The following is a 24,901-nucleotide window of genomic DNA, read 5'->3' on the forward strand; positions in this document are numbered from 1 at the left end:
CGAACCTCCGAAAAACCTCCCCCGAAACTCCGAACAACCTCATCCGAACCTCTGAACACACAAACGGCCAAACAATATATGAATAAATTTTTCTTACTCGATTTTACTCTTAGCGTAAACTCCTACTATATTTCGAGCATCGTACTCCTCAAGCACTCGTACTCTCAAATACGTTTCAATAGAGTATACTCAATTTATTTTTTCCACTCGCGCGAGTACACCCGAATTCGAGCGAATTTTTCTCACGAGTAAAATTCGAGCGAGTATTTCAGAGAGTTAAATCCTACTTAGTCCTGGTAGTAGAAAGGACGATACGAGACATCATAGCTGCTGGTCGAATACGAGAAGTGAGACCAAACTTACCGGCATAGGCGGCGGGATTAACAAATGAAAGTGATGAACATCGTCGTGCAAACCCCAGTGACCCCAGAGTTAGAGAGCTGACATTGGAAGTTAACAGGTTGGTTGGTACCATGAGAGGAACAAGTGATGAAATAATCTGAAGAGTTGCTACATTGGATCCAAAATAAGTGAATTGTGGACAACGGTTAAATAACTCTAGAACCCTGGAAAAAACATGATAGGGCCTCAATCACGTTTGGTGACGTTACGCTGACTGATCCGAAGGGTTGCTCAAGTTATTTCAATCGACAGTTTGTCGAGCACCCCGGGAGTAACAAGGCGAAGAGAAGAATATCACGCTGCATTAGATCTTCTCTAAGTCACCCAAAGGGTTGGGCCCTAATTGAATCTCCAATTGAATGCTGAAACAGCTGGATGTGCCGGGAGTCAAATATATCACTAAGTTCTCAAACTGTTGCTACATCGTTCCTAAAGTCTAAAAAATGGACAACGAAGTCTGAACAGCGTAAAGGGTGGCCCCGCTACTGAAGCCAGGCAAGCATATACAGACCGATGTCGCTTTTGTCATCCGTAACAAAGCCACTGGAGGCTTTAGTAGAAAGTTTCCCAAGGCGAAGTGATATCTCCGGAACTGTGTAACCTCTACCCCTCCTGTATTTCACCTCTCCAGACGGCATTGATTGTACGATCTTGGGGTCAGGTGATGTAATTTGTGAAAGGTTAAACTCCTATTTGACAGATCTTACCACTGCACTGTGCGCCAATGGCAGGGTTGTGTGGCAACAATCACAGGGGCAAGCTAGACCTTCAAAATTTCGAGCATATGTTTATAATAGGCTTAGAACCAAATGTGCAAAAATTGGACCATGTTGGTTCAGATATAGATATAGCTCTTCTATATATATTTTTCAGATTTTTGTCTCATAAAAGCCATAATATGCATCAGATCTTAACATAATTTTATGTGTTACTTCTTTATAAGTTAATGCAAGCATTCTACATTTGGTTCACAAATAAGATGTAGTTATTTGTCCACCGGGAACGCTATATGTCAAGACATAGCTAATTTAGTAAAAATGTACTTAAAAGCATGAATATGCCAAAAATCGGGAGGTACCTTTACATGTGGGTATTATAAAAATGTGGAACCATATCCATAATTTTTGGTGGACAATTTTTTGTCTACTGGGAACCCTAAATGACGAAAAATATAGCTTAAACCCATAAAATACCGAAAATCGGACACTACCGTTATGTGGAGGCTACACGAAAACGTGAACCGATATAGCCCATTTTCTAAGTAAACACCAAAGACACATAATGACAAATTTTCAGGACTCTATCTCTGTTCAATCGGAAGGTAGCTTGATTAGAAGAGTTTTCCATTTTTAAAAAATATAAAAATGTTGAAATGTTCTGTTTGACGCATAAAATGCTGCATAAGAAAATATGGCACCATTGCGATATCTTCATATCGTTATGTGATGTTACCAGATTGAGTTATTTCTTATTTTTAGTGATTCAGAGTGTTGGCAATAGAAATCCGTTATTACTTTTTTCAAATTGACTTTGCCTCGAAAACCTGCCATTGGCCCCATCGTTCACTGTTCCCGTCCACATGGATGAAAGAGATGAAACCAGATTTTAATATCATGAACGATGGAAGCAAAATTCTGAGCACAAGCAACCCCAAAATTGTGGTGGTCTCATTTGATACAATGTTCATGTCGCCCGCGCATGCCAGAGCTATCTCCAATAAGCTGAGATGTAGAAACAAAGCCCTTAAGTACCAAGCCGGCAGTACTTGTGGTGCAGATACAGAAACCTTGTTGACCACATATAACGCTATAGGTCGGCTAGTGGTAAGCTATGCGGCTCCAGTATGGTCCGCGAATATAAGTGCAACGCGATGGAAAAATATTCAAACCTGTCAGAATTCCACCCTGAGAACTGAGACAGCGTGCCTCCTCATGTCTACATGAGGAAACAAAAATTCTTCGGGTACAGCAACACAATGGTACCACCATACAATGGATAGGGCCCCCACATAGCCATTTCAGGAGGCATCCTCATGATCTACAAAGAGAGATCCTACGTTACAAGAAAGAAGCTCTAGATCAACAAACCAATCACACGGATCCAGTCGCAGATGCCATAAACAACTACCGTACAATATTTACCACATGCACTGTGTGTATGATAATACCACTGAATATGTCGGTAGACGATAAATCAACTCCGACCAACAACTATCTCAGGAAATTAGGTCCTCAAGCCCCTAGCCGGCGGTTTTTGGAGGAAACTTATGGCCACATATAATGTTATGCTATGCGGAGCCGCCATAACCCGCGAATACAAGTGAAACACAATGGAACAGTACGTAGCTACCAGGACGCTCCCTAAGAACAAAGATTTTCCAGTACGTCAGTATAGTAATAGGGTGACGTAGGGGATGGAAGATACCAAGGAACGGTCCTGACCGGCTTTAACATGGCAAACCCCTGGATTTATCTTGGTCCCTCTTTCATCTCATGTGGACACTGACCTCCTCGTGGTGTCACCTGCGGAACTGCCTTTAACACCCTTAAAGGTAGTGAGCTAACATGTGCCGCGTGTTCACCCATAATAACGTCGGGTTAGTAACCCTCCCGTAGAAAGAACAGCCTACTATGAAAAAACGAAAGAAAAGGGAAACAAACCCCTCTAAAGTTGGCAAACCCCGCAAACGTTTTAAGGACCATGATCTGCGAATCTGCACCTGGAATGTTCGCACTCTTTATAGAGAAGGTGCAGTTTACGCATTGGCAGATGTACTTGAAAAGTACAAGGCCGACATTACTGCCATACAGGAAATACGATGGAACGGGAAAGGCGTCACAACAACACCTAAAGGTGACACACTGTATTATAGCTACCATGACACAAAGCATAAGTTTGGTTGCGGATTTGTAGTTGGTCGGAGGTTAAAATAACTGGTCTCCAGCTTCACCCCAGTGACTAAAAGACTCGCTGCAATTCGAATAAAAGCTAAATTCTTCAACATCAACAGTATTTGCGCTGATGCTCCCACTGAAGACAAGGACGAACAGATCAAAGATGTATTTTATGAGCGCCTACATGACATTAAAATTATTCTAGGCGATTTTATTGCCAAAATTGGAAAGAAAAATATCTTTGGCCCAATAGTCGGAAAATTCAGTCTCCACAATGAAACATCTGACAATGGTATGAGGCTGATAGTAAGCAGTACCAGATTTAAGCATCTCGATATTCATAAGGGCACCTGGCTGTCGCCAGATCAAAGTACAAGAAATCAAATTGATCACGTTGTGATAGATGGAAGACATGCATCAAGCGTGTTGGATGTACGATCGTTCCGAGGTGCAAAAGTAGACTCGGACCACTACCTTGTTGCAGCAAAGGTACGCACCCGGTTAAACGTAGTAAACAAAGTACGAATAGACACAACACGATAGTAAGACATCGGTAAGCTGCAATCACAACAGATAGCCACAGCATATTCCACTCAACTAGCCCAATTGCTTAATCAAGGCACTCCTCATCCCGATAACATATCAGCGCAATGGCAAAGTATTGTCCACTCCATGCAAACAGTCGCAAAATCAGCACTTGGATGGAGACCTCCACCAAGGAATCCACGGTATGACCAGGAGTGTCGTGCTGCTACCGAAGAGAAAAATGCGGCATATAGGGCTACTTTACAATCAGTAGCAACGCGTAGAGCACGGGAAAGGTATCGGGAGAAAAGGAGAGAAGAGAATCGTCTTTTCCGCAGGTAAAAGAGAGAGATGGAAAAGCAGGAGTGTGAACAAATCGGGATGTACAGTAGACAGAATGAAGTCCGAAAAATCTACCAAAGAGTGAATCATCAAACTGATGGCTTTGGAACTGGCACATCCTCCTGTAGAGACCAGCAAGGTAATCTGGTAACTGATACAGATAGTGTGCTAAGGATATGGAAAGAGCATTTTTCCAAACTGTTGGTATCCAATAGTAGCGAAGTCAACGAAGATACCACAGAGCCAATCACAGAAGATGGTATTAAATATATACCACCCGGCCAAGATGAGGTAAAGACAGCAATAAACCGGCTGAAGAAAAAGAAGGCAGCAGGAGCTGATGGCTTACCAGCCGAGCTGTGTAAAACCGGAGGCGACACGATGATAAGGTGTATGCATCAGCTAGTTAACTCCATCTGGCAGGAGGAACGCGTACCCGACGATTGGAACCTGAACATCCTGTGTCCCGTCCACAAGAAATGAAATAAGATTTTATGCACCAACTATAGGGGCATAAGTCTTCTCCCTATCGCCCACAATATAGTGTCAGGGATATTGTGCGAACGACTAAATCCCATGGTCAACGAATTAATTGGACCATACCAATGCGGCTTTAGACCTGGCAAGTCCACCATTGACCAGATATTTACCCTGCGGCAAATCATGGAGAAGACCCAAGAGGTGCAGTTCGACACCTACCACCTTTTTGTCGATTATAAAGCAGCCTTCGACAGCCCGTTGCGTTCAAAGGTATTCCAAGCCATGTCTGAATTTGGTATCCCCGAAAAGCTCATTCGGCTTTGTAAAATGACTCTAACTGACACAAGATCTTCAGTTAAAATAGGAAAGGACCTCTCCGAAGAGTTTTGTACCAAAAGAGGTATCAGATTAGGAGACAGCCTTTCGTGTGATCTTTTCAACATTCTGCTAGAAAAGGTTATACGAGATGCAAACGTCAAAAGAAGTGGCACAATCTACACCAATAGCCACAGGTTACTTGCTTATGCTGATGAAATAGACATCATGGGACGATCAGTAAAATAAGTAACCGATACATTTATGAAGGTTGAAGGAGAATCTGCTAAGGTGTGTCTGGCGGTAAACGGCGAGAAGACCAAGTTGATGGTGTCGACGCGCAATGCGTCCATTGAAATCGGACCAACTGTTGAAGTTGGTTCCTATATATAATGAGGTAGTAAAAGACTTCGTATACCTCGACACCGCCGTAAAAACAACAAACGACATCAGTGGTGAAATAAAAAGAAGAATTATATTGACCAACAGGTGCTACTTTGGCTTAAGTAAGCACTTCAAAAACAAGGCCACAACTCGTCAAACAACAATAACGCTTTACAAAACACTGATACTACCCGTGCTGGTGTATGGTTCCGAAGCTTGGGTACTTGCGCAAGCAGATAAGGCAGTACTTGGCGTGTTTGCGAGAAAAATTCTTCGAAAGATCTATGGACCAATCTGCGTTGACTGTGAATATCGACGTCGTATGAACCACGAGCTGTATCTGCTATACAACGACATCAATGTAGTTAAACGTATCGAGATGCAGAAATTGCGTTGGCTAGGCCATATAATAAGAATGACCGACGATGAACCCGTTAAAAAGGCGTATAAATTCGAGCCACATGGCGGTGCACGCAGAATTGGCAGGCCAAAGAATAGATGGCGCAAACAAGTGGATGAAGAGATGACAAGGCACTGCATTCCAAAATGCGTAGCACTAAACAGAGAGAATTGGAGATCTTTTCTTAGTTCGGTCTATGGAACAAATGTGCTGTAATGGGCCAGCTAAGTAAGTAAGCAGTATATTAATATGTTTTTGTCAGCTACGTTATTAGATCCCAAGCATGACATGCATGATTTTTATTATCTGGAGAGAGATGTCCACCATTATGAGAGAAAGCCCCTAGATCAACAAGCCTATCATGCAGGATTTAATACCATTAATATGGAGATACAAAATTCATACACGGCTTCAAACCTCTCTTGCCGTTCGGGCATATAGCACGGCATACCGATGCTTTGCAAGTTTTCTTCATTTATTGTGACACTGATCTTTACATTTTAGTAGATTCGTAAGATTATTAGTCTCATATCCTTTTGAGATTATTTCATCATGAAGACTGTCGTTTGTGTTAGCAAGTAGCAAAGATTTTGACGTCGATTTTTACACAGTTTGTACAATTTATTCCTTAAACCATCAACTATACATCTCGCTATACATAGTTTTTATTTTTAAATCCCCCATTAATTTTCTATTCTTTGCGCAATTGAAATTGTATTTCGGCTAAATAATAGCAAACAAAAAAAGCTTATAAAAACCATGACGAAAGTGTAACATCGCGAAAAAACTGAAGAGGAAACAAGCTTGTTATAACAATAACAATGAATTTTTGTTGTCCAGTTTTTTCTGTTTTGTTTTCTCTCCTTTCACTGTAGTCGTTAGTAGCAGAACATGATAGCAAAAAAAAACGAAAAGAAAAAAATTTTCAGGGTCATTTTGACCATGATGTTTTGACTAAAAACAGCAACACTTCAATTACAGATTGTTGTTGCAAGAAACATGATGACAGAAGAGTCATTACAATACCATACTACAGTCGGACCTCGATTATCCGTGATGGTCGGGACCGGATGCATTACGGATTATCGATTTTCCCGGATAATGGAGGCAATGCTTTCATGCAGTTTTTGAACATATTTTTAAGTAAAAATGGCATAGTACTGTACAATAATTTGAAAAATCTGCAATTTTTATTAATTTTTTTTACGTTAATCTACCAAATTTTAGAAGGATATATAATAACAACATCATCTGATTCATCAGAATTGACTTTGTCCCATGGTTTTTGTGATACATAAATACACAAATTGTGTAATACGTGAGAATTTCCACTTTTCGTTTGTTTACCTTTTGTTTGCTTAATCAAATTAATTGGAAAGTGTGATTTACTCCGGGTAATGAAGTTTATAACGAAAAATACAGGAAATGGAAAAATTCCAAAAATTTTTTCTATCACGTATAATGGAGGTTCCCGGATAATCGAGGTTTAACTGTATTTGTATGAAGCAGGGACGTTGATACAAAACAATGTTAGATGTACAAAGTAACAAAGTAAGTAGGACCTGATACACAATACTATTGGCCTGAAGTATCGCTTTTTGTTCATTGTTTATGTTATATCGGGTGCACATTTTGCGATCTAAGTCTTGCTTATTTTAAACACCTATCAAAATATTTTATTATATAAATTGTATTTAAACTAGGAACACATACATATGTACATAAATCATTCATAGCTCCTTATTAACTTGTTTCTACCGAGTTAATTAATTTATATAATATGTATTTCATTATTATGTGTAAAATTAAAAAAAAAAACGTTGTTTAACTGGAATACACGTGTCGTTTTAGCACGCATTTATTTAGAAATATTCCAGTTTCATTTAACTGAATGCATAATTTGAAGATTTTTAATTAAGGCGTTTATTAACATGACTTCTTGTTAATAAAATGCTTTGATTATTAAAATATAGAAGGTGGGAGATTAATATACTTTCTAATAACAATAACAACGATAACAAATGTCATAGTTACAGAAATATGTCTTTATCTTCCATCACGAATGAAAAAATAAAAAATAATTACATATTCATATGTTTAATTTATAATTACTCGCAGAAATACCATATACCATATATACCATGCATGAGTTGCGTGTAAAATAAGTTCAGTTATAGTGTTTTTAAAATACTCAATATGGTATGGTAAGTTTATCAACACATAATATGGAGGGTAAAATTAAAGTTGTCATTCCGTTTGTAACACATCGGAATATTCGTCGGAGACCCTGTAAAGTATATGGTAAAAAACAAATTTCCTTTGCAATTCCATTTGAAAAAAAAATGTTTGGGAGCACATCTAGAATTTTTGGTATAGAGGTTAAGGGAAAAATTCTGCTTGCGTTCACAAAATTGGCCATAAAAAGAAAAAATATTTTAAAATTTCTTATTTGTTGTATTGATAAAATGTATGCACATATCAGTAACAGGATTTGACATCCATCCGTAGATGCACCATAATTTCTAAAATTTGTTTTTATTTTCGTGGAATATCAAAAAAATTAAAAAAAAAATCTTGGAGGAAATGTAAATTATACTAACTCAGAGTCCGTATAAACCTCAAAGAAATTAATTAAAAATGCGCATAGAATCTAGACAACGGGTAAAAAATATGAAACCAAAATTATAAACATTGCCTTTATAAATTGAATATTATATAAACAACAAAAGAGAAAAAACTTATTGTTAAAATCTTATTCGAAATATATTTTTTGGTTCTATTAGAAAAATTAAAAAAAAATTATTAGTGAGTTCTCCAACTATTTCGTTAAAATCCCATACAATAATTAATGTATACTGCTAAAACTTCATCAAGAAATACGGTTTACCTTCGCGATAGCTTAACTGCTTACTGTGATAATTTATATTGATAGGAAACTAAGAGTAACATTGAAATTACGATCATTAAAAAAATACGAAAATTAAAAAGGGTGTTATTTGCCAAATAGTTAAAGTTGGTTGATGCGCATCCGATTTTGGATACAGCAAATCAATCTCTTTCAATATCTATGCGTACTTCGATGTTTCACTCAGCTCCCATTGTGTGCTGACAGTTACATTTCACAATGCCAATAACCTTAAAGTGGGTAAAAGTCCCGCAATGTGCATACGATTTTGATGCGCATCCGGTTTCATTAGCGCCCATCAAAAATACGTCAATATACACATATTTCAAATAGATCCTTCAAGAACCGCGGATGTGCCTCCATATTTTATTTTACGTAAAAGACCCATATTACTCGCGCATCTCTATAATTTATGACACGCGTTTTCGCAAATATTATAATCGCGTATAAAGGATTCAATTTATGTAAATTTTTTTATAAGAAAATCGGGGTTTTGTGCGCGGATTTGTCAAAATATATTTTTGCTGAATTTCCTATTTCCAAGGTATCTATATCCGCGGTTGTATTGGATGGATACGATCGCGGAAGGGCTTATTAGATCCGCCGCGTACAAATACTAAATTCTCGCGGGGTTCGAAGGAAATTGAATGACACTTGTAAATTTTAAACGCAAAAAATAGGTTTTTTAAGAAAACTCACGCATCAAATTTTGGCTTTTAGACTCCAATTACTAGGATACCGTAAGGATCACACTCATGAGATATGCATTAAACAACGTAAAATCACGAGTTCTATAATCCTATTATGAGTTTGAAATATTATCTTGTTGCGAGTCCGGATTATTAACAAAATTCAAAAAACCCCGAAATTCCGGATGGATGCGGTGGATATATCGAAAAATCATACACTAGTATTATGTTGTCCATGCAGTATTCTGTCATTCTTTCTTTGGACATAGATCTATAAAGTGTATGGTTAAGCCAGAAACCGGAAGGGAACATAACAAAAAAACTTGTTGTCTTCAACCCATTTTTCTACATTGATGCTAACACAGCTTCCACGAAAATTAATTTTAATGATCGACATTATGGGATCCCTCCTAAAACACTTCGTTTTGAAGAATTACAGTCATACTATATAGAATATGTTAACAGTTCACGAATTCTGAATGGGTGAAACTCGGATTCATCGATTGTAAATAAATTCTAGGTCAATATAACAATGTCCGTCTGTCTTTTGAAATCAAGATACAGCTCGTAATAAAGATACAGCTTTATAATTATACCCTATACCACAATGTGGAAAAGGGTATTATAAGTTTGTTTTGGTAAAAATTCATGTAACACCGCGAAATAATCGTCGGAGACCCCCAATGTGGTATACCATTCTTCATATCTCGACGAGATAATGCGATTTTGAGATGTGTGTCCGTCCGTCAGTCCGTCCGTCCGTCCGTCTGTCCATTATAAATTGTAAACACGCTCCAGGCCGCAATTATGGACCGATCGTCACGAAATCTTGTATGGAGGTCGGGTTCAGATCAGAATAGATCCCTATTCTTATTGGTGATGATCGTGAAATATTTAGCGGGTGAAATGGACCAAAAACATAATATTTATCTAATTTTGCAGCGGCTCTGTAGGTCGCAATAATAGTCCGATCAACGCGTAATTTTAAATAAGGTAAGAGTATATCAAAAGGAGAAGCTTGCAATTTGAGATGGCAATCGGATAATATTTAGAGGGTTAAATGGACCAAAACTTTTGTGTGAAAATTGTGAAAAAATTTAATATACAAATTATATCTTAATTCCTGGAAGTGACATTCCGGACAAGTGAGATATACTTGAAAGTGGAACGCTTGACCTTTCAATTGATGCCAATTATGTTGGTGTGCATGATTAGATAACAGAGTTACAGCCTAATATATCCCGTTATTTGTTTGTAGTGTAATAATAAACTCGCTAGAAGTCGCAATTATACATCAATAGTCACGAAATTTTGCACTGGGTAAGAGTATAGGTCGAAAAAGATGCCTACAATTTTGAATGATGATCTGATATTCTTTAGCGGGTGAAATGGACCATTACTTTTGTATGAAAAATATAAAAAAGTTATTTTTGGTCGATATTTGAATTCCTTGAGGACATATATATTTCGCAAAGTAGCCTACAAATGGAAAAAAACTACTGACCTTTCCTCTGATGTAAATTGCAATAAAGTGTTTGCTAGATAACGGGCCTACTGCCTAATATATAATGGGTTCTGTGTAGAGAACCACATTTTTATACCATGCTACATATTGTCTCTCTAAAAGTTTATGTAACACCACGAAATATTCGTCCTAGACCCCTTATTTGGTATGCCAAAATTCATATCTCGACGAGATAAAGCGATTTAGTGATGTGTGTCCGTCCATTAAAAATTTTAAACAAGCTTTTAAGGCCGCAATTATGGACCGATTGTAACAAATTGTTTAAGGAGATTGGGTTCGGGCCAGAATAGAAATGATTAGTTTTTGGTTATGATCGTGAAATGTTCACGGGATGAAATGGACCAAAAACAAAATTTTAACCAATTTTGTAGCGGCTCTGTAGGTCAAAATAATAACACGCAAAATTTAAACAAAGTTTAAGTTTATGATGAAGAAGAAGCGTACAAACCAACGTGAAGATCAGATAATACTTAGCGGGTTACTGGACTGAAACTTTTGTGTGAAATTGGTAAAAATTTCAATAACGTAGCGGTTAAACAACGGAAGTTGTAGTACTACATAAGTGGGTTTCATTACATTTTAGTTTGTGTGAACAACATTTTCCTTTCCTGCTACAAAAATGTCTTTGTCATGCTAGATAACTTTTTGTTTTTGGTCATAAATATTATACATTACATCTCCGGTATTTGATAATTAAATTTTCACAATCATTGAAAAGAAGTTCCGTGGAGAGCGTTTGTCCAGGGATAGTTGTATAGGGTATCCCATGGTCGGCTCCGTCCGACTATAGACTTTTCTTACTTGTTTGGTATAGAAGTTTCTATTACTCCTAGGGTGTTTGGTATTGCAAATAGGCAATATGGGTCCACGTTTTGATATAGCCCCCATAAAATAGTACCTCCCGATTTTCGGTATTATTTTAGTTTTAAGCCTCAACATCCCACTGAAATGGCTTACATTTGGTATTTAGTCTTCGTTGGTCTTATAAAACAATCAACCTGAAATTTTTCGGTGTAGTTCCAGATTTTTATATAGCCTCCATAGAACAATATCATCCCGATTTTAAGTATTTTAAGGTTTTAGAGTCAGCATCCCACTGAAATGGCTTAGATTTTGTGTTTAGTCTTCGTTGGCGGTATAAAACATTGGCCAAACGACGGAGATATCGCAATATCGTCGGTAATACATGTAATTTTTGATTTTTTGTAATCAAGCTACAGGTCGCAATTTTTACGAAATTTTGGTGGGTGATAGGGATCCTAGAGAGGAAGAAAACTATTGATTTTGGTGATTGGCAGACAATATTCAGGGGTTGGAATGGGCAAAAAACTAGTGTGGAGGAAAATTCTAGGTTTTGTTCTTCTACAAATATCTCCGCTTCTTGTAGCGACATTGCAACGTAGGTTGTTGTAGGTAGGTGGTCGAACAACGGAGATATCACAATAGTCGATAAAACATCCAGTTTCCCAATTTCTTTATGGGATCGTTACGAACTTGTTTGGTGTTTTTTGCGGGTTCTAGACAGGAAGTAGGCTATTGTTATTGGTCATGGTCGGGTAATATTCAGGAGTCAGAAAGGGCAAAAAAAACGTACATAAATAGAAAAAAAATTTAACATTTTAATCTTATGCTGATAGCTCCGCTTCTAATAGGAGTAGTTCAAAAGTAAACGAACAGGAAAAGATCACCTTGCAATGACGCAAAATAGAAAGGTGTACATACATTCAACTTTATAAGCTTTCTGCCCTCAGCATTTATGCTAACGAGCATCATGCTGTGCATCATCGAAATTATGGTTTTAGACCCCAAGTATGTTTGGATGAAATCCGTTTCAGGCAATTTGGAGTCGATTTAGCAATGTCTGTCCGTCTGTCTGTCTGTCTGGCTGGAGCGCACGATAACTCTCGAACGGATCAACCGATTATGTCCAAAATTTGGATTTTGTCCAAACATAGTTTAAGTTCGAAGATAAGTTATATCGGTCCACTCCTTCGGTTACCTCCCACACAAAATTTCGGAAAAGTGCAGTTTAGGACCTGCTCTCGAATCGCTTTGACTTTTGCTGTAACAACTTATATTCACTACCCCCTATACGACGGAACAAGTTTCATCAGGTGCAAGTTCATACTTCCCGAGAAAATAGACAGAAAGTTACAAAAAAAAAAAAAAAAAAAAACAATGACACCTTGGTTGAAGCGCAAGATAACTCTCGAACGGATCTGCCGATTCGGTCCAAAATGTGTATTTTGTCCAAACTTAATTGAAGTTCGATGATAAACTATATCCACTCCTTCTGGAACCTCGCCCACCAAAGTTCAAAAATGTTCGGAAAAATTTTGCGCACGATCCATACTTTATACATCCTAATATGTCTACCAGATATATCACAGGTTTGAATATGAACTATATTTGTCCACTCCTTCGGGTACCTCCCACACAAAATTTCGGATAAATTGCATCACTTTGATTTCTGTTGAACTTGCATACGCTGCCTCCTTTAAGTTGGCAAGAGTTTTTTCAGAGGCAAGTCCATATTTCTTGAGAAAATAGCCTGAAAGTTGCAAGAAACCCCTATGACACCTTGTGTAGTGGTTGGAGCGCAATATAACTCTCGAACGGATCAACCGATCTGGTCCAAAAATTTGGTCTTGGTCATATTTTGTCCAAACTTAGTTTCAGTTCGAAGATGGGCAATATTGGTATTCCCCCCCCCCCCCCCCCCCCAACCGACCAAAATTTTGAAAGTTCTTGTTAGCAAAAATTTCTTATTTAGCAATGATATAAACTTTATTTTATACTTATATTACTGATGAAATAATTTTCATTACTATTTTTTAATTAAAATGGCGTAACACTTCTTGGCCAATTTCCCCTTGTTTTCAGAATTTTTTTGACAACATATCGGAATTAATATATGTTCAAAAAATAGATATATTAATAGTCGCATATACTTTCGGGTGTATCATTTATCAAATAACTCACAACTACAGTACTCATAACTACAACTCGGTAAGACCAAAAGAAAGAGTATACAATCGTACGGATATCATGGCGTTATCCACTAGTATTTTTTTATATTTGCAGGTAGATTTAGGAGTTATATAAATAAAGGAAAAATGCCGAGACACGTGTCTTCTTTTTTTTTGTCTTTTATCACGCTGCGGTGTCAGAATAGGGTCAGGTTTTTCAATTTCGGAATTCAGGTGTCCAATCCTTGTTACTGTTACTGTCATTGAAGTTTTTCCCTAAAAATATTTTGGTGTCCAATCGTAGATCTAATCACAAAGAATTTCTGAATGCCGATGGTGGTTTTCTTGATAGAGAACTAATGCTGAGCAATAGTGTCATATTTATGATGAAATTCTACCACCCAATCGTGGGTATGTAATGACAAATCCTGGTGCCCAATCGGGCATCTGTCAATAGACTATTTTGGGGTCCAATCGTCGGACTTCTCTTATAGAATTCTAGTTTCCTATCCTGGATTTTCTCATAAATTGATCAAGAACCAAGATAACTCCTGTCTTATCAGTCTTGAATACTTTTGAAAAAGCAAAAATCCATGAACACAATTGTTCCCAATCTACATTTTTTATACTCTCAGCCTTTAGTCAAAATGTGCCTCATCGAAATAATGGTTTTAGGGCCAAAGTGTATTTGGAAGAAATCTGTTCCAGAAAATTTGGAGTCGACTTAGCTATGTTCGTCTGGGTGGCTGCCTGGAGAACACGATAATTCTCGAACAGATCAACCGATTCGATCCTCCTTTCGATAACCTTTCACAGAGTATTTGAAAATTTTTCAGAGAAGTCCGGTTTAAGACCTCTCTGGATAATTAGTAAATATACCTGTGTAAGCTTAAGATCTCAGTAGTCATGGCTTAACTATCTTTATGCTAATAATTTAGTTATAAGTAAGAATATGAAATAAATAAATTAATAAATAAAAAGACCTCTCTGGAAAGGGTTTGCTTTTTTTGCAACAATTGTACTCGGGGCCTCTATTACTACAATACAAGTTTTTTCATGCCCAAACTTCCAGAGAAAATGGCCCGAAAGCTGTAAGGAACACCTACGGCCATCATGTGTAGTGGCTGGTGCGCACGACAACTTTGGAACCGGATACTGCGTTGGTCCAAACATTCTTTATAGCAATATTTCTGCGAGCCTTATATAAAGTTCGTAGATAATGATTTTCGTTCTACTCCTTATGGTATTTCCCCCTAAAAATTCAAGAATTTTAGCTACAGTGGTAAGTGCGATTTTTCTTGAACGGAGCAACAGATTTGTTCCAAACTTTGGTTTTAGTAATATTTTTGTCCAAACTTAGTTTTAGCTCGAAAATGGGTACATCCCAACAAACCTTCAAAATAGTTGTTTAATGCAGTTTAAGGTCGGTATTCTTTGTGTTTAGAGCGGTATTATGTTTTTCTTGGGAAGCCTATATTTTTTCTTGAAAAAACTGAAAATTATACTGTGACGCACTGAAATGAATGACTCCCAAAATAAGATATACTTCCAAAATGAACTATGTCGGTCCGGTCCATTTCTTCAGTTACCTCCTCCGTAACATTTGTAATCAATGATAAAATCTATATTTTGTTGGTGAGTTCATACGTCCGAGAATGGCTACACAATTCTGAAAATTTCCTAATACATAGCTCTGGGTTAAAGGATTTTGGTTGTGTAGCCGCTATCTGCCCTCGATCTGTCCATAGATTAATGTGTCAGTTCACACAGACTCAGGGTATATTCCTGTCCGCAAAGCGGACTGATACTTCTTGAGATTTTTGACGAATCTGAATCTGTTTCCGATCAGTTTTTTTATTTCGTTTGTTGTTATAAATCCTTTGCCGAAGAAGGAAAAAGGAATAATCCTAGAAATGTGCATCAATTGAAATTACTTCCCAAAATAGAATTCAAAGAGTAATCGACAAAAAAATCTCTGAAGATGAAATTCAGCTTAATTTCGAAATATTTGAAACAATATGCAATAAATAAAATATAAACATTCACCTCAATCTAAATAATCTTCATTTTATTAACATTCGAAAGATCGAACAAAACATACAAATACGACAGAAAAACTATTTTTTGTACAATAGATATTTACTAATTTGTAGGAGAGACGCGTTTCAAATAATCTTAACGGACGACACTGCTGTGGAATACAAATTATATCATAAAAATTGGTTGATATAGTTTTTTTGTTGCAAACTTCAAATATAATAAAGAATTTGTAATTGTTATGATGTTCAAAATAGTTCATTACAAAAACGTGTTAGATACTATTTACTTATTGCTCTTATCAAAAGTTGCAAAAACAAAAGATCGCAAGAATGTTTTTTCTAAATGTTGTTTATAAGCCAAAGTATTGGACGTAATATGCTACAAACGTTCAATAAATACAAAAAAAAAACGTCTTGTTCTGAACTCAATGACACTTACAGTCAGCCTAAAATTACGATTAAACGCTTAAACAACACCTTAAAACTTAACAACTATTCAGAAAATTGCTCGAAAAGCCTAAAGTGTTTATTATTTTTTATACATTCAAATATGTTGGACAATAAGTATACCAATGTAGTTAAATAATTCTCCGTAATACTTCTTCCCAAATACTTTACATATTTCTTGAAAAATTTAAAACAGTTTAAAATTTTACTCAAAAATTAATAAAAATGTGTAACATAAGCTAATATCCTATGGGAACAAAAATCATTTCGGCTACGTCGGTGCTCCGCAACATTATGAACTTTAATCCTAATCCACATTTTTGTCGGCAAGTTCAAATGTCCAAAAAGAGCCACAAAATTCTGTACGTAGGTAAAAGTTTCATATAGGCTGAAGGGATATCTCTGTCGGCAAAACCGACTGATATTTTTTTACTTGTTTTATTTGAATTGTACTGACCAATCTTCCTGCTTTGGTTGGGTGCATTTCAACAAAACTGACATTCTGAGTTATAAATTGATCCAATTGCGTTACAAAAAGTGGTAAAGTAAGTTGTGGAATTGTATTTCCAATGCGGATATCTCTGCCGCTGTTGGACATATAATGATTATGAAACCTGACCGTCTCAGCTTGAAATTAATAATATTTTGGCATTGATCAAAATATCAGATTTATTGGAAAATGCGCAAATCTATGCCAATTTTAATATTTAATATATATATCTGCTGTCGGCACAACAGATTGATGCTTTCGTGCTTGTCCTCTATCAGTACTACCTCTTACTCTTGATACATAATTATTCCATTCACTTTTAGTGCAAATTTTCCAAAACGTTATAGACATCTCAAGCCTCAAATTTCTATTGCGTTAATGAAATGTAAGCAATCACCATTCCCCACCTCCTTCATGAGTAAATTAAGATTTTGTTTGTGATTCTTCTTGATTTACTAACTCGTTTAAATTATTCTATAACACATTGTTATTTATTCAATTGTTAAACAATAGCCGTTATTTAAAGCCACAGTCATTGTATAGCATTTAATTCAATAACAATATCAAATGAAATGTCTGAACCTTTTTCCAAAAACAATTCCATTGTTAGTTTTTATTTTTTCGAGCTTTCCACTTATTTGGTTTTTCCTTTTGTGCTACATTAAACTTAACATTTAATTGAACCGGAAAGGAGTGTAAATTTGCATGTGGAAATTTGAGCGAATGAACGAATACAACCGTTGGATAATGCAACTAAACCCATGGCCGATAATGGAGCAGGACCAACAACAAAACACAACAAAAAAACAATACTATATGTTGTACTTACTATGTGTTGTAAACTTTCAACACGTCATGAACTTGTTTGAGAGTAGATGGTACATCATAGTACGAACATACATACATACGTATGTAAGAATGGACTCATAAAGCCTTAACACACGCATATTGCCGAAACGTTTCAAGTCGCCACCATATCCATGTGGTTGGAGTAACCAGACTTTGTACATGCGTCAATGACCACAGAACAAAAAAAAAAAAAAACGTTTTCCACGGTTCTACATGAAAATCCATGTGTATGTTTAGCTGTGGACTTTTTCGGGTGCGTGGATACATCGGCAAATATGCGTGTTTGTGCTGAAAACACAATTTAAACTTACGAAATGATGGGCGAATGGTGATTTGAACATTCTTGTTTGCTTATCATTCACATCGTACATCAGTCGAAAATACAAAGTTTGGAGTAACTAATGCAACTACATGTCGAAATTGTGTTGAAGGAAGGTTTGGTCGTTAAAATGGAGGAAGAACTCACAAGTTGGGGAAATAGACATTTTCAGTATAAACAACAAAAGTACGGAAACAATTTACAAATTAAAACAAAAAAGTTTGGTGGACATTATTTCACATTTGTATGGAACAAATCGAAAAAATGATATTTTTAAAAAATCTCTATAACGTTTATATTCCAATACATATTCCTCTATTTTTTGCAAATATGTTCTATTTTCTATTATTAATAATTCAAGTCGAAAATATAAATATTTTCTTAAGTCAGCTCAACGCAGTTGTGATGCAAAACATTAAAATGCGATTATCTCAAAACGGGCAAAGGGCGTATGAACACTTAAGCATGACACCGACGATTTGTCAACAAGACTTACACAGTTCGTCTAGAAGTCAATCAACTGCAGCTCCATTGTCTTATGCTTATACCATCAGCCTATAGACTAAAGGGGGTACATCCTCATCCAAATGATGTTTTTAAACACCAAGTATGTTTGTAAAAAATCCGATTGTATTCGATTGTATTCGATTTAGCAATGTCCGTCCGCTGTCTAACTGGTACGCAAGCTAATTCTCAAACGGATCAACTGATTCGGTTAAAAATTTGGTCCTCGTAATATGTTGTCCAAACTTAAATCAAGTTCGGTCCACTCCCTCGGGTAACTCCCCCACAAAATGATGCGCACGATAACTCACGAAGGCAGTAATCGAACTAAAAGTCTAAGGGCATATCTCTGTAGGCTGAAACTTTTTGACTTGTTTCTTTTTCGAGTTGGGAGACGTTTCAGCTGCTTACGTTTGCTTATGAGTATGTTTTCGGTGACGACTAAAGCTCGAAAACGAATGGATCGATGATCATATATATTTGTCGGCTTATGAAAATAATAATTTTTTTATAAAAAATGTGAATTGTATAAATCAAAATTTCTATTTTTAAGAAAAAAGGACCACTTCTTTGCCAGAAATTAAAAAAAAGTAAAAAGGTCTCAGTCGGCTTGGCCGACAAAGATATACCCTCAGCCAGGATCTAAATGGAAGAAGTAACACACAATATTTCTGTCCCCTATATAATACGATGTTCAACATTTGGACCAAACCGGTTTCTCCCTTCGTGGGTTATCTTAAGTGCTACTCAGTGTAGTGGGGCCGGCAGGCTTTTTTGGTAGAACCCCCATATAGCGGTACCTCCCGATGTTAGCTATAATTTTTATTCAAGCTTGCTGTAATTTGACATTTGAGGTTCTTAGTGGTCACAACATTTCTCCATCATATAGGCCCCATATAACCGTACCTCCCGATTTTCGGTATTTTAAGAATTTTACATACAAATATTAACCGAACTAGCTGTAGTGTAACATTTGAGGTTCTTTGTATTCACGAAACTGCTCCACGAAAAATCGTCAACATAGGTCCATGTTTTGACATAGCCCCCATATAACAGTACCTCCCGATTTTCGGTATTTTGAAGATTTTAGCTACATTTTTTGAATGAACTATTTGAAATTTATTATTTGAGGTCCTCAGTGGTCAAAAAACATCTCCATCAAAATTGTCAACATAGGTCCATGTTTCGTTATATCCCCCATATAACGATATTGGATAATTTTGCATTTGAGGTTCTCAGTGGTACCTCCCGATTTTATTTTTATTGTTTTTATGGTGTTTGACCGGACCACCCGTCATTTGACCTTTGAGTTCCTTGCAGTTACAAAACTTTTCAACAAAAAATTATGAAGATAGGTTCTCACTTTGATATACAGCCGATTTAAAGGTACCACTGGTTGAACACATATTTATACACTCAGCATTTATGCTAACGAGGGTATATGCGCACAATAACTCATGCACATCGTGAAATTTATATCAGGCTTAAAGAAGGCTCCAATATGCACTCAATCGGTCCACACCTTCGGTACCTCCCACACAAAATGTCGGAAATGTTCAGTTTAGGACCTGCTCAAGAATCGCTTTGATTTTTGTTTTAATAACTTGTGCCACCGTGGTGCAATGGTATGCACGCCCGCCTTGCCTGGCCGGCATCAACAATTTTCAACGGTGGCAAAATACTCCTCAGTAATGTTGGCGACATTTTTTGAGTATATCAGCCTTGAAAAACTTCTCCACAAGTGGTGTCTTAAGACACGCCGTTCGGACTCGGCGATAAACAGTAGGTCCCATTGCTAAATATGAATCGGGGTGCACACATATGAGATATGAGAGAAGTCTCCCTTGTCCCGTCTGGGATGTTATGGAACAATGTTTTGTTTTTCTTAACTTGTATTTACCGCCCCTATACAACGGTACAAGTTCCCATCTGGGACAAGTCCATACTTCCAGAGAAAATAGCCTGAACGTTGCAAAAAAAACTCTAGTACACCGTGTGTAGTGAGTGGTTGGAGCGCGAAATAACTCTCGAACGGATTTGCCGATTCTGGTCAAAATTTAGTCTTTGTAATATTTTTCCCAACAAAACAAAAAAAAACATTGTTCCACAACATCCCATACGGGACAAGGGAGACTTCTCTCATATCAATGAGTGCACCCCGATTCATATTTAGCTCAATGATATGGGACCTACTGTTTATCGCCGAGTCCGAACGGCGTGTCTTAAGACACCACTTGTGGAGAAGTTTTTCAAGGCTGAAATACTCAGGAAATGTCGCCAACATTACTGAGGGGTATTTTGCCACAGTTGAAAAATGTTAGATGTTGCCTGGCCGGGGAATCCAACCCCCGACCTTCTGCGTGCAAGGCGGGCGTGCATACCATTGCACCACGCTGGAACCCAAACTTAGTTTAATTTCGAAGATAATCCATATCGGTCCTTCCCCACAAAAGTTCAAAAATGTTAGTAAAATTGTGCGCACGTTAACTTTTGAAGTTAGTGACCGATTTAGTTCATACTTTACACATCCTAATATATCTACCAGATATAGATCAGGTGACTATATTTGTCGACTCCTTCGGGTAGCTCCCACACAAAATTTTAGATAAGTTAACTTTAAGACCTGCTTTCCAATCACATTGATTTTTGTTGAAGGAACATGCATTTGCTGTCTCAATTATGACGGTAAAAGTTTTTTTCAGGCAAGTACATTCTTCTTGAGAAAACAGCAAGAAAAGGGTAAAAACCTCCAATTGCACTATATGTAGTGGCTGGAGAGCACAATGAAGCTCAAACTGATCAACCCATCTTGTCAAATATTTGGCGTTCTCCATATTTTATCCAAACTTAGTTTCATATCGCAGATGGGCTATACCGATCCACAACACACAATGGAAAATATATATGTAGCTTCCAGAATAAGATCCACTTCCATAATGGACTATGTCGGTCCATTCCTTCAAGTAACTGCTCCGCAACACTTTTGAACTTTAATCCTAATCCACATTTTTTTCGGCAAGTTCAAATGTCCAAAAAGGGTTACAAAATTCTAGCAGGACAGTCCTAAATACATTCGATCTGTCCTCGGATGAAACGTTCAATTCACGTAGGGTGAGGGTATATCTCTGTCCGCAAAGCCGACTGATACTTTTTACCTATTTTGCGTGCTTTGATTAATTTAATTAAATGTTTGTATTTTATTTTGCTACTTGTAGATAATCTGCTGCACTTGTATGTATTGACTAAGAAGGTGGCGCAAATCCACATTTTGTATGGCTTAAAGATTTTTTTCTAAATATATAATGGATATATGCAAGAGGTGAGTAACAAAAATATGTGCTGCTGTCGGAACAATCAATCGGGGTATCGCTGAGCAGGTAAGCATGCACCCAGTGGCTTCCATTGTCCTCTTTCGCCTGGATGGGTGCACCAGTAGGTTTGCCGTCTTTGCTCTCAGTTTGACGTTTGTCGAGCGGTTGGTAATTTTAAACTGTTCCTTAAAAAAACAACTTTTTGTTTTTTTTCTGAACCGCTCGAACTCATGGAGAAGTTTTGTGGCAACTTCAATGTTTGGAATGTCGTTCAGATGGGAGGATGGTATTTGCACCATCGTTGTCTCATTTTGTTCACATGTGAAGTGGCTTTTCGTGAATCCAAAACTTTAGATCTTATCTAATGAAGGTGAACATGATAGACGCGCAAGGCGCATCTTCTACAGATCCGATTAACTATGCTCCACCGCTTACGTGATTTGCAGCTACACAACAGGTTTATCAAGTCGATATTTCACAATCTGCATAATATGAACGCGTTCGGCTGCAATGTTTCACCGAAATATGTTTTTTTATTTACTGAGAACTGTTTCAGTGGATTTAATATATCCAGTATAAATCTCTCATCATTTACAAGAGTATTTAAACGACAGTCCATTCTTTTTTACGTTTAAATACTCATTAAGTTTATTTATATATTAATTTGTGCAAATTAAATAGTATTGAGTCGTAATTCTTCGCATAACTTTGTATATTTTGTTTCATTTGTTCATTGAAAAATAATTACTTACTTTGAGAAGTCAAATTCAACTGCAACAGATAATACTTGTAAACAGTTTACACTATTTTGAGTAGAGTTGTTTGTTTTCGTGGGAGGTTTTAAGCCGTATATGTCATAAATAAATTCAGCCGTTCTATTATTTAATTTCGTTTAATAACTGTGGATGGTTATGGCCGAATTAATCAAATAAATTTGGGTAATTCACTTAATCGTTATAAAAAGGGTATCAAAATCATGTATAAAATTTGCCATAATTTCAACACAGACATTTTTAGGTAACCCGCTTTAATCTATCAAGTTTGAGATGGCTTTGAACACCATTATTAAACCGCCACCGTGCTTTCAACGTCAAGAGCCGCCAACGAAGCAAATGTGTTGTCTTACAATTTACTACGCCAGATAGATAACTCATCTCGAGCTGTTTGTATTTTCGTGCAACCACTTAATGGAGGCACTTGTGCATAAAATAGTTGGCGTTGATTTGTGGTTTTCATGCACTTCAGAGAAACTGTTTGATTTGAAGTGCTTTAGCTATAATTGTGAAATTGTGATTGAATACTCAGTTAGTAGAAGGTAGACATGCAATTTTCACTTATGTGCATATCTAATGCAGCATCTGCAACACAAACATACAAACATGTCTATGTGGAAATGTGAAGGTGTGGAAAATGGCGTTCTATACAAAATTCTTTGAAGTTAAAGCCAGTAGTTAAATGAAAAAAAAAAACACTAACATCCCATTAGTAATTTAACATTTTATTAAAGTGTGAATCATGAAACTCTTGTCTTGACGAACTAGGAAATTTACTAGATGATACAGATATTGTGTTATGGTTATAGAAACAGTCCTTTTTCAAACTGTCGCTATCCAGTAATAACGAAGTTGCCACAGAAGCATTACCCGATTATGATAATATATATATCGTCGGTGTCATGCTTAATGTTCCATACGCCATTTGCCTGATTCGAGAAAAACTCAAGTTAATGTTTGAGTCCATACGGATTAAAAGTGGTACACAAATCCAATACTTTAAGAGCTCAGTTCTACTTAACTAATTTCAAAGAATATATCAGTACTTTATTTTGGTCAGATAATTGCAAAAGGTTGCTGAATTGTACCATGGGTTCTTTTTTTCGTGTTTTTGTGTTACACAAACAGGTAACATGGAACACATTTTGTCACATTTTAACAGAACCACATTTTATCAATTGTGTTCCACCTCCCTTAAGTGAAGTGCTACTGTGAGGTTGAAAATTTACGGCTTCAATTGAAACATTTATATGAGCAAATAATATATTAAGGGTTATTATTATAGGTCTCCTTAACATTTATTTATTTGAAATATATAGAAGTAGCGTAGAATATGAGGTTAAAATTTCGATCGGAACTGATTTTTGTATTTCTAATGTAACATAAAAACTTTAAACGCGTTTTTCTCAAAATACCATTTTTTAGTCGGTGTCTACGCTAACTTCAAGACGAATGAAAGTATCTGCGTATATTTTTTGTGGGCTTAGATCAAAATCTCGTCTTAAAACGAGGGAATTTTTATAGGATGCGTTACCTTAAGCGAAAAGAAATTGTGGTTTTCATATAAAATTACATTATTCAAAAATATTTTGATTTAAAAACTATTATTCTTAATTTTTTAAGCCCAGTCCTTGTTCCGTACGCCACATTGTTCGTAACTTGACGAAATTGGGCAATTTTTTGTTCCACACGCCATGATTTTTTGTTCGGAACAGTTCATTTTTGTCTCTTTTTGTTCCATACGCCACACGGCATGAATATGGAACAAAAAAGTCCAAAGTTGTTTTGTTCCATACGCCAGTCTTTATGGATATGGAACAAAAAGACAAAGCGGATATGGAACATATTGACATCTGAATATCGCAAAATTCTATAGAAGACAGAAGAAAACCGATTAAAAAAATCTGAAAGAACATGGTTTAAAATCTAGTGAGATACCTTTATCTCAAAATGTCAAAATGGCGTATGGAACACTTAAGCATGACACCGACGATATGTATACCTCGTTTTTAGAATGAGTCCAGATATCAACGAACCACCTGAAAACTTATTAGACTCCAAGAACCGAGGTATTACCCGCTTATGTCCTTAGGACAGGAAGCATAATCTGTCGAGAGAAATACATAACAGATTATTAGAATCCTACTGATCATTGGAATTTGGTGGCCCTTTTTAGACATTTGAGCTTGCCAACTAAAATGGAGATTAGGATTAAAGTTCAAAAGTGTTGCGAAGGAGGTACTTTAAGGAATGGACCAACATGGTGCATTAAGGAAGTGGATCTTATTTTGGGAGTCATATCTTTTCGATATATATCGCGCCTACTAGTCATTTCAGTG

The 24,901-nt window shown here is 36.7% G+C and overlaps 1 protein-coding gene across 2 annotated transcripts in view; it reads left to right on the top strand.

Moving 5' to 3' along the window:
• dpr8 (defective proboscis extension response 8) overlaps positions 1 to 24,901 on the top strand; it is a 1,303,531-nt gene that overhangs the window by 829,142 nt on the left and 449,488 nt on the right. The window contains exon 3 of one of the 2 annotated variants that reach the window (XM_073976014.1): positions 21,694 to 21,797. The exons of the other annotated variant lie outside the window; for it this stretch is intronic. The gene's annotated coding sequence lies outside the window, so the exon portion shown is untranslated. The remainder of the gene's footprint in view (positions 1 to 21,693; positions 21,798 to 24,901) is intronic. 2 annotated transcript variants of the gene reach the window in all.

This window comes from Musca autumnalis, unplaced genomic scaffold (genome assembly GCF_047663935.1).
Source record: "Musca autumnalis isolate F117 unplaced genomic scaffold, ASM4766393v1 scaffold_3, whole genome shotgun sequence".
NCBI classification, from domain to species: Eukaryota; Metazoa; Arthropoda; class Insecta; order Diptera; family Muscidae; genus Musca; species Musca autumnalis.